Below are 11930 nucleotides of genomic sequence, written 5' to 3'. Positions count from 1 at the left end.
CAATATTTTTCTTTTAAGACATCAAGACATATATCAATATCTTATAAACTATTAATTTAAAATCTAGCCTAACCTTGCATGGGGAAAAGCCCTTACCTTATGCGCTTTCTTTCTTAACACCTCTAAATTTGCACGAGAAATAGTTCATGAGGCAGTAATGAATTCAACACCGATAGATATTGGAATTTACGACTCAGAAAATTATTTTGAGAGTGTACGAATGATAAATAGGTGTGACAACAAGATGCTTAATGGAAATGTATGAACATATAAGCTATTTACGTTGCACTATTACCATTGATTTCTTGTCTAAAATTGAAGTGCATCTAATTCCAACATTATACTACCAATAATTACTATTTCTTTAATTTTATTAGGTTGTTACAAAGCCAATTGAAATCATGTGTATTTATATGTATGAGTTAATTTGGATTAACTAATAGAGTTCACCATATATTGAAGGGTGTCACACACTAATTTTAATTAAATAAATAAATTAGAGATTGTCCCATTACCCTTTTAATTTTTTTATCTAATAGTTACGAAACCAAAATTTCATAGAATTATTTTTGTAGACAATTATAATAAAGTTATAATTTTAGTTTAAAAGAGATGAATGAATGAGGTACAAAAAGGACAATAGTCTTTTTGTGTCATCTTTTAATTGCACAAAAAAACTTATAATTAAATTTATAATCTTCCTTTAAAAAATAAATTAAAGGTGTTTAAAATGAATTAATGCACATTATGCCAAGAAAATACCATGAATTGTCATAAAATCTTGTCATAAAGGAGAGTAAAAGAATGAGTCAAGTCACTAATTTTTGTTTTTATAGGATCAATCAAAAATATTTTCAAAACACTTATACATAAAGGTTGGTTTCACTAACTCTATAATATCTCCTAAAATTAATACTTTTTTGGTCGCAAATGAAACTAACAAACAATATAACTTATATAAATTCTAATTTAATTAAATAATTCAACTAATATTTTATCAACTAAAATAAATCAAGCAAGACAAGAATACCACTCACACATAACAAAATAAAACAAAATATCTAACACATCAATTTCATGATTATCGAAACTAATCAAATAAAAAAATGTCCATTTATGAAATAATGACATCGTAAATAGTCCCCATGTAATTGTCACGTCAAAATAATTAAATAAAAATGAAGATTTTAATTATTTAGGTAGAATAGAGTGTGATAAAATTTAATTTAATTTATTTACACATAGAATAATTATTAATTTAATAATAGCAATTACTAAAAAGATACATATATAATATATATGAAAATTTTGGGGTGTTAAAATAGGGGGACCATTTCTATGAATTGGTAATAATAGAGGGACTAAAACTGCAATTAAAACAAAAACTAAAAAGGACTTAGCGATATAAGACATTTTCAAGGTCCAAGAATAGGACCAATTTTGTTCGCGCCATAAAATCCAATCAAGAGTATTAAAGAAGACTCAACTGAATAATTTCCAAATGCAATCTGGAGAAAATACGCATCATATCTTTTTGAAAGAGTTGTTGAGTTCAGATTCAGAAATAAGGACTTGGATTACTGCCATATTATCAAAAATGTCTTTCAGATTTATATTTGGAAGAAATATTTGTTGACCAAGCTGGAATGAAGATACGATTCAAAATTTACAAGTGACTAAACTGAAGCCTAAATTTTTACTATAAATAGATACTTGAGGCTAAAGAAGAGTTCAACAAACTAACAAACTTAGAAATCCTAAAAACCAAAGTTATTAAGAAAAACCTCAAGAACTCAAATTTTTCTAAGTATTAAAGTTTAACTTCTAGCAAAGCACTCGTTCAATGTAAAATATTCTAAGCGTCGTAGTGTGCAAAAATCATTGTATCAAATTTGTTTAGTAGAAGCCAATATCGAATAAAACACCATATGAATTATAGAAAGGTAAAAAGCCCAATACCTCTTACTTTAAGCAATTTGATTGTATTTAATATATGTTGAACACTAAAGACACCATGGCTAGTTTGATCCATGCTCACAAAAGTGTACCTTCCATGGATACTCTAAAAGATCCAAAGCTTATAGAGTGTTTAGTAGGAAAACTCAAATTGTGGATGAGTCAATACATGATAAATTTGATGACAAATAGATTGACCTTAAAAAGTCAAAGAAAATTGAGGATACTACAAATTTACTGGAACTAGAGGAAGCAAATATAGACAAACAAGTCAGAAGTAGTCAAAATTGGATGGAAATACAAGTCATTCCATCTTGAAAATTTGATTATTGCAAATTACAATAATCCTCTGAAGGCTTGATCATCATTGAAGGAAATAAAGTTGTTTGGTCTACAATCGTTAATTAAACTCACCTTTATTGATGAAGCACTGACAGATGATGGATCGATCCTTGCAATGCAAGAAGAGTTAAATGAATTTAAAAGGATCGATGTTTGGGATCTAGTACTGAAACCAAAGGAAAACATTATTGGAATCAAGTGGGTTTTCAAAAAAAAATTAAATGAAAAGGGAGAAGTTGTCAGAAACGAGGCTATACTGGTTGCACAAGGATACAAGCAACAAGAAGGTATTGATTACACTAAGACAATTTCTCTAATGGCTAGATTAGAGGCAATATGCATCCTACTCTGCATTGTTGCCTAAAATAATATTACTTTATTTTAAATGGATGTAAAAAGCGCCTTTTTGAATGGTTACATAAATGAGGAAGTGTGTGTAAAACAACCTCCTGGTTTTGAAAATGTTGAGTTTCCATATCATGTCTTTAAGCATAAAAAGTCTTTATATGGACTGAAACAAGCCCCTTGAGCATTGTATGACATACTAAGCACTTTTCTCTTGAAAAATGATTTTGAAAGAGGGCAAGTTGACACTACATTGTTTAGAAAAACTATTGAAAATGACATTCATGTTATTTAGATTTATGTTGATGATATTATTTTTGGATGTACTAATGGCACTCTTTGTAAAGAATTTGCAACGTTAATGCAACATGAATTTCACATGGACATGATGGGAGAACTGAAGAACTCCTTAGGGATACAAATTCAACAAAGTCAGAATGGTGTATACATTAATCAAACTAAGTATACAAAACACCATCTTAAGAAGTTTAAGATGAATGATTTCAAACCTATAGCTACACCAATTCACCCTACTTGCTCATTGGATAAAGATGAATCAGGCCAAAAGGTTGACCCAAAAACATACAGAGGAATGATTGGATCACTTTTATACTTTACTAATTCCAAATATGATATTCTATTGTGTGTGTGTGTGTGTATGTGTGTGTGTATGTGTGCAAGATTTCAAGTTGATCCAAGGTAATCTCACTTAATTGCTTTTAAAATGATCCTTAGATACCAGGAAGATACTTCCAACATTGGCTTGTTCCACTACGCCAAAATTAGCATTTTACAGCGCACTATTTACAACGCTTGTTTACTAAAAGCGCTATTGTAAAATTAACAGAAGATACAATAGCGCTTTTTGGACAAGCGCTTTAGAAAAATCGTTGATGTAGGTCATATAGGTCATAATGTTTACAATGTTTTTTTTTCTTCTGAAAGCGCTGTTGTAGGGTCAACTAGCGCTCTCACATAATGTTTACATCCTTTTTTTACAGCGCTTGTATCCAAGCACTGTAAATTATAGCGCTTCCACATTATGTTTACAGTGCTTTTAGAGCGTTTTGTATATAATATAGCGCTTTCACACAAATGACATGGTCTTTTAGAGCGCTTTTTATATAAGTGATGTAAAAGGATGCGTACAAGATAAAAATCATTATCTTTAAATAAATAAAAACATTTTTAATATGTTCTCTTCCTAACCCTACGAACCCTCCTCTCCACTATTGTGCGTCGTCTTCTCACTGAACCCTCCTCTACTGCTCCTCCACTGTGTGTCAATTTCTACTGAGTGATTGTTGTCTCAGGTACTGTATTTATTAATTTGTTGTTGTCACTAAAACTGATAAACTGTTACATGATAAATCATATAAAATGTTACTTGATAGTAAATGTTACCTGATAAATCATATGAAAAAAGAGTTACAAATTATTTGATGCACCTTGATAAATCAAATAAATTGTTACCTGATAAATAGTATAAAATTTAGATCTGTTCTTTTTTTAAATCTGTTCGATCTGTTTTGTTTTAAAATCAGACTATATATGCTATAGATTGGTATAATGTTATCAGTAGCTTATCAAATTGCTACTTAAGAGATCGTGATGGAAATTTTAATGTTGAAGCTCCAAAAATGTACAAACACTACATATCAAATGAAGAATGGAGCGCTTTTGTAGCTAAACGTGTAGACCCCGCTTTTGTGGTAATATTAATTTATTAGCATTTTTGTTTTATTCATATTCATAGCGTAGTTTTTTACACGATCATTATTATTTTTATATAGAGTATAAGTACGGCAAGAGCAAAAAATCCAATGCATCAATACAAAAAATCGTGTATGGTATGCACGTTTAGAGCAAAAAATTATAAGTAAACTTCACTTTTTTATAATTAATGTGGTAGATTATAAAACTATAGTTTCTAACTAATATTTTGTTTATGTCTTAACAAATAGCTTCAAGAGACGAAATCCGACCAACCATTGGGTCGTCATATTTTGTGGAAGGAGGCTCGTTTGACTAAAGATGGAATAGTTGATAATTAAAATGTTCAACAAGTATTAAAGTTATTAAGAAAAACCTCAAGAACCACTTGCACCTGTAAAGTGTAACATGTAATTGCTTTTGAACCACTTGCACCATTGCACCCCGACAACGATGGAGATATGATTTTTTTGGAAGAAGCAATAGGTAGTTACGTGGCATGGCCCAAACATCTTGTTGGCATAAATATAATATGTTTAATATCTATATATGTTTAATTGTATGATTATGATTGATTATGTTTAATTGCTGATTTTTCCGTTGTTAACGTTAATTTCACATTTATTTAGATTATTACAAAGTCTAAAGGTGATAAGAAGATTCCTCATAACGAATCAGTCACTTCACCAGAAAAGGTTTGACATATACATCAATTGAATATGAAATGATTTAGCTTACTATAATAACTAACAAATTGATCAATCTCATTTTCTCAGATTTAAGCAAAACCCGACGCACCACAAATCTGTCAAAAATCAGCCACACTGCAAATGCAGATTCGTGGTAAAATTAAATCTAGCAAAATTCAAAAACCGGATCAGGGAAAATCAGTTGCTGCTCCTAAAATAAGTCATCCATGCCTTTCTCAATTTGGGTCATGTCTTGACATACAAGCAAAAATGAACATGGACAACAATGATTCACGAATCATACACATGGAGAAAGCTATTTTCGGAGATGGGTATGAAAAATTACTCGATAAAGAGCACATTTATGAACTTCTCAATCATAAGGAGCTGAGTGCTACTGTCATCAGCATATACATTGAGTAATTACATCACTGTCCATAAGCTAATTTGTTGGTTATTAATTTTAATTGCACCACTGCTACATTTATTGGTAATTAATACAATTCGATATTTTCATTGAATGTTTTTGTATGAAAAGTTGGTGTGCATGCGTAAATTTTCAGATAGATTTTCATTCTTATCTCTACATAAGATGACCATGTTTAAACTTGATCCAGTTAATGTCAAAAAATAAGTCGTTGATATACTTCTGGAAAATAAAGAGAAGGATAAATTGTTTCTTGCGTCATATAATTCAGGGTAATTATATATTATTTATCTATATCTTTTTTTAATTTATGATACTTTATCAGTTGGGTAAACAAAGTTGTCAACCAAATTTTTGTTGTTGTAGGCAACATTGGGTGTTGTTTGCCATCAATGCCACGTCTGAAATTATATACTATTTAGATCTACTTCACGATCATTATAACAATCACTCAGATATAAAGAATATCTTCGACACGTAAGGAATATTCATTTATTTGTTACATATATAAATAATATGTTTAGTAATTGAATAATAATCACATTTATTTTCATAGTGCTTTACAAGTTTTCCGCGCTCAAAGGGGTGCTATAGTGTCGAAGCATAAGTCAAACAACATCACATGGATTCCAATAAAGGTTTAAAATTGTTATTATAGAACTTAATTATATGCCTTTAAAATTTCAATTACTACTAATGCATAAATATTTATTTTATAGTTTCCTCGTCAAACTAACAACATAGAGTGAAGATACTATATATTACGATTCATAAAGGAGATTATTGATATGAATCAAAATATAATTTCAGAAACGGTACGTTATGTTCATTATATTTTGATTTTCATATATATAAATATATATATATATATATAAGTGTTGGATGATTGTCCACTAAGAAAAATAAATAAATTACTTGTTAAAAATATATAACCAACTAAAAATAATATATATATATATATATATATATATATATATATATATCTAAGTTATTTATGTTCAAATATTATATCGCATAGTACTTTGACAACTCCAATTCAACATACTCTGAAAGTGATCTAACTGAAATAAAGGAAGACTGATGTCAGTATGTGGTTGAACTAAAAGTTATATAATTGCTGGAAAATTGGCTGCTGGAAATTGGCATGTTGCGAATTGTTGGAAATTGATAATCATTATTTTCATTACTGTACAAATTGTTGTTGTGCATATGCAATTGCTATGAATATGATATTGTTGTTGTGAATATGAATTGAATATAGTACTGATGTAATTGAACTTGTTGTGAATATGTTTTGAATTAGAAAATTGCAAGTCAGTATGTTAAAATATATGATTTTGGAAAAAAAAATTGAGAGACAACGCTTCTTTAAAAAATGCCATTAAAACCTGTGTAAAAATTTCAAACCAACGCTTTTTGAAAAATTCCTTAAAAAAATGTCAATCAGATTTACAGCGCTTTTAATATAAAGCGCTGTAAAACTAGTATAAAAATAAACCTACTACAGCGCTTTTTCAAAAAAGCGTTGTAAAACGAGTATAAGAATGCATCTATTACAATGTTTTTGTGAAAAAGCGATGTAAAACGTGTACAACAAACAACGCTTGTTAGAATAATTTTACAACGCTTTTTGTGAAAAACGCTGTAAAACGTGTACAACAAGCGCACTCTATATGCATCAATTACAACGCTTTTTTAGAAAAGCGTTGTAAATAGAGAAGTGTTGAGCGTTATATATTACAACACTTTTTATTTTAAATAGCACTGTTGTATCTTTTAACAGCAGTAGCTACTATAGCGCTTAAAAGCGCTTAAAAAAAGCGCTGTAAAATGCTAATTTTTGGCGTAGTGTTCTATAAGAAGTCTACTAAGTACAAGTTAAGTGGGTATTGTTATGCTGATTATGCCAGAGATAAACTTTAGAGAAAAAGCACCAACGAAAATTGCATATTTCTTGGTGGAACTTAATCACCTAGTCAAATAAGAGACAAAGAACAATTGCAATGTCAATAGTAGAGGTTGAATACATTTTAGCAGTTGGTTGTAGCTCTTAACTACTATGGATGAAACACCAAATGATAGATTAGCAAATCCTTGAGAGTAACATTCCATATTTTGTGATAATACTACTGCTACTTTCCTAAGAAAGAACCCAATCCAGCATTCTAGGGCTAAACACATAAAAATTAAACATCACTTTATTAGAGACTTTGCTCAAAAAGGAGTACTAAATATTCAATTAAAAGACATTGAACACCAATAGGCTGACATATTCACCAAACCTGAACCTTACCTTTATATCTGATTAATGTTGTGTTAAAGTATTTTTATCTAATGACAAAAGAGGAGAAAGATATTTGAGAATAATTTCTTTTTTGATTTGTTTATGTGGGGAGAGAAAGTGTATGCATATAGGGAGAAAAGAACTTCAAAACTACTTATACTAAAGGGGAGCCTTAAGTCATGGGGAGTCAAGTAATAAAAGCCAATAAATTGGTATAAAAAAATAACAGTTTTGTCATCATACAAAATGGGGAGATTGTTGGAACCAAGTTAGTTTTCCTCTTGTGTTTTTGATGTTAACAAAGGTATTTTATTAGAACAATTTGTTTGAATTGATGGCCTTATTAAGCGTGCAACAATAAGAATAAGAAAATCAGAGAAAGGTAATAGAGGTAGGTACTACGAAAGTCACTAGAGGAAGTCACCAGAAAATAAGATTCGAGGCACACAAAAGCATATGTGTTTGCCTCTGAACATATGCCTCTCAAAGCAACATGTCTTTGAAGGGTATGAAGATTGCCTTTGATGTTAGGCTCTGTAGTTTGGGTCTGAAGACTTCCTCTGATATCTAGGCCTGAAGACTGGTTCTAAATACTAGCTTTGAAGACCGCCCCTAAAGATTGGTTGAACCATGGGAATCCCACTTATCCACTGGATAAAGATGAATCATACCAAAAGGTTTACCATAAAACATACAAAGAAATGATTGGGTCAATTTTGTACCTTACTAATTCTTAACCTAATATTTTATTTAGTGTGTATGTGCGTCAGGTTTCAAGCTGATCTAAGAGAATCCCACTTAACTAATGTTAAGAGGATCCTTAGATACCAGAAAGGTACTTCTAACATTGGTTTTTTTTTTTTTTTTTCTAAAAGAAGTCTACTAATTACAAATAAAGTGGCTATTGTGATGTTGACTATATTGGAGACAAACTTGAAAGAAAAAGCACCAGTAGAAATTGCACATTTCTTGGTGAAAACATAATCTCCTGGTAATGTAAGAGACAAATCACAATTGCAATATCAACAGCAGAGACTGAGTATATTTTAACAGTTGGCAGCATCGCTCAACTGCTATGGATTAAACACTAATTTGAAGATTACAAAATCCTTGAGAGTAATATTCTCATGCTCTGTGATAATACTTCTTCTATTTTCCTAACAAACAACCCAATCCTGGATTTAATAGATAAACATTTAGAAATTATACATCGCTTTATTAGGGACTTTGTTCAAAAAAAGAGTACTAAATATCAAGCTTATAGACATTGAACACCAATGGGAAGACATATTCACCATACCACAAGCTGAAGACAAATTTGAACATTACCTTTATATTTGAATAATGTTGTGCTATGCCTAGATTGGTCTAGATTCATATTAGTATGTATTTTATGTTTTGTCTATTCTTAATATAAAAAAAAAACTATCAAGTCTTTTTGTCTGATGACAAAAGGGGGGAACGATATTTGAGAAGAATTTCTTTTTGGATCTATTTATGTTGGTAGAGAAAGTGTATGAATTTGGGGAGAAAAGAAATGTAAAACTACTTAGACTTAGGGGGAGCCTAAAGTCAGTGGGAGTCAAGTAATAAAAGTTAACAAATTGTTATAAAAAAATTAAAGTTTTATCATCATAAAAAAGGAGGAGATTGTTGGAACCAAGTTGATTTTTCTTGTTTGATCTTGATGTTAGCAAATGTATTTTATGAGAATAATTTGTTTGAAATAATTGTTTCATGAAGTGAGTAGGAATTAGAAGAAAAAAAATAAAAGAAACAACATCAAAATAAGATATCAAAAGCAAATGGGAGATTGTTGGAACCAAAACTTATAACAGAAAATCAAAAGAAACAACATCAGAAAGAGAAATCAAAAGCAGAAGTTAGAAGCAAGTGACCAGAAGAAGTCACTAGAGGAAACAACAAGAGGAAATGACCAGAGGAAGTCATAAGAGGAAACGGTAAAGGAAACAATCCGAGGAAAAGACCAGAGGAAGCAAAGTCAAACTCATTCAATGCACGTGTTGATGTTTGCACACATCTACCCTTAAAGATTTTCCTTTTATGATTACATGTGGTTGCCTCTAAAGAACAGTATTTATGCGTGTCTCTAATGAACAATATTTCTGCATGCCTCTGATGAACAATATTTCTGCATGTTTTTGATGAATAGTATTTATGCATGTATCTGATGAACAATATTTTTGCATGCATGTGATGAACATAACTTTTGCATGCCTCTAATGGTGTCTACTCTCTACCTGACTCTAAAATTTAAAGCTACTATTCAAGCCTGCCTCTGAAGCTCATGTCCCGCTAGCTCTAATCATTGCAACATGTTATAGATTGCTGCTTCTGATAAGCAGCCTTTGAAATTGCACTAACTCAAAAGGTGAAGTTGCTCATACCACTAATCCTAAGTCGCACAGTTTTTCCTCTAATAAAATTATTCAAGCAACACATCATCTGACTCTAACAATTAAGTCAATGATTCGGATGATGAAAAGTCAACGACTCTGATAGAAAATCAATGGCTCTGATAGAAAGTCAATGACGCTGATAAATTGTCAAAATACTGAAAAGGACTTAGTCGTATCAGATATTCTTAAGGTCAAAGAACATACCCAATTTTGTTCACGCCCCAAGATCCAATCAAGAGTATGAAGGAAGACTCAACCGAAGAATTTCCAAATACAATCTAGAGAAAATGTGCATCATATCTTATTGGAAGAATTACTTAGATCGGATTTGAAAATAAGGAATTGGCTTACGACCATATTATCAAAAAATATATCTTTTAGAACTATATTTGGAAGATATTTATTGACTAAGCTAGAATGAAGATACAATTCAGAGTTCACAATGGACAAAATTGAAACCTTAATTTTAACTATAAATAGATACTTAAGGCTGAAGAAGAATTCAATGAACTAAGAAACTCTGAAATCCTAAAAAAACCAAAGTTATATATTCAGACAAATCTTAAGAGCTCAAATTTATCTAAATATTTAGAGTTTTAAATTCTAGCAAATCACTCGTTCAAAGTAAAATATTGAATTGAGAAAGACTAAGATAAATCATACTTATCCTTTAAAAAAGAACTTTGGACCAACTGCTCCAATAGTTACCAGTTTGGACCTTCAAATGAATCACATTAAAATATAAGCTTCAACTAAGTCAACCATTTAGGATAAAGAGATCACCTTCAAGTTCTTGTTGCACCAACTACTTAACACACATAGTTTACCAACAAAAACTAGCATCTTTCATTAATTTAATGTTACAAGCCTTATCAATTTTCCATTGGAGATTTTGAACAGCCGTAAAAATGGTTTGGCTTTTTAATGTCATGATGTATAAAACATCTCTAGTGTTGTTCTTGTATTACTTTTGAATCAATAAATCTTCTAAAAAAATTAATGATAGAAGTGAGAAAACAAATAAATATCAGTAACATTTATCATATTAATAGGGGAGAAATTAAAGCATAAAAAAATTAAAGAGTTAGGTTTGAAAACGAACATCAAAAGCAACGTATAGATGTAAATCTTTCTTCTTTGATTGAGCTTGGGTGCCCTTTTGTTTGAACTCAAAAAAGACAAATAAGTGAAAGTAATAAGAAAATAGAGAGAAGAGGGAGAGAAGAGTAAACGAGAAAGGAATGTCGGCAAAGTTTTTAAGGTTGACGACAATGTTGAGGTCGACGATGGTACCTGAGGGAGAAGACAATTGGACACGAGAGTGAAGAGAGGTCGGTGATGGTACTTGAGGGAGAAAACAATTTGACACGAGAGTAAGAGAAATCATGAGGTTCTTCGACAAATTTTGATTCAACTTACTAAACTTAAAGATTTTAGGTTTTCTCCTTTCTTCATTATTTTTTTATGTATAAAGCTTTTTTAATTCATAAGTATTCTTTCTCTTTAACTTTCGCTAATTTTCATTACATATTCTTTTTATTAACAGGAATTTTTTTATTTTATTAAAGTATGTTACTATAAAACTAATTAGTTATATTCTTAAAATTATTGATAAATTTAATTATATAAAAAATACATAATTAATTTACAAAAAAAAATAATTATTTTATAAAATATCACTTAAATTCATATTGAAAAGTTTCTTTCTTTGTTTTTTATCGGAAAAAAAATCATATTTAAAAACAAAATTATAT

This window comes from Cicer arietinum, chromosome 3 (genome assembly GCF_000331145.2).
Source record: "Cicer arietinum cultivar CDC Frontier isolate Library 1 chromosome 3, Cicar.CDCFrontier_v2.0, whole genome shotgun sequence".
Lineage (NCBI taxonomy): Eukaryota > Viridiplantae > Streptophyta > Magnoliopsida > Fabales > Fabaceae > Cicer > Cicer arietinum.
Note: the sequence above shows the minus strand (reverse complement) of the source record.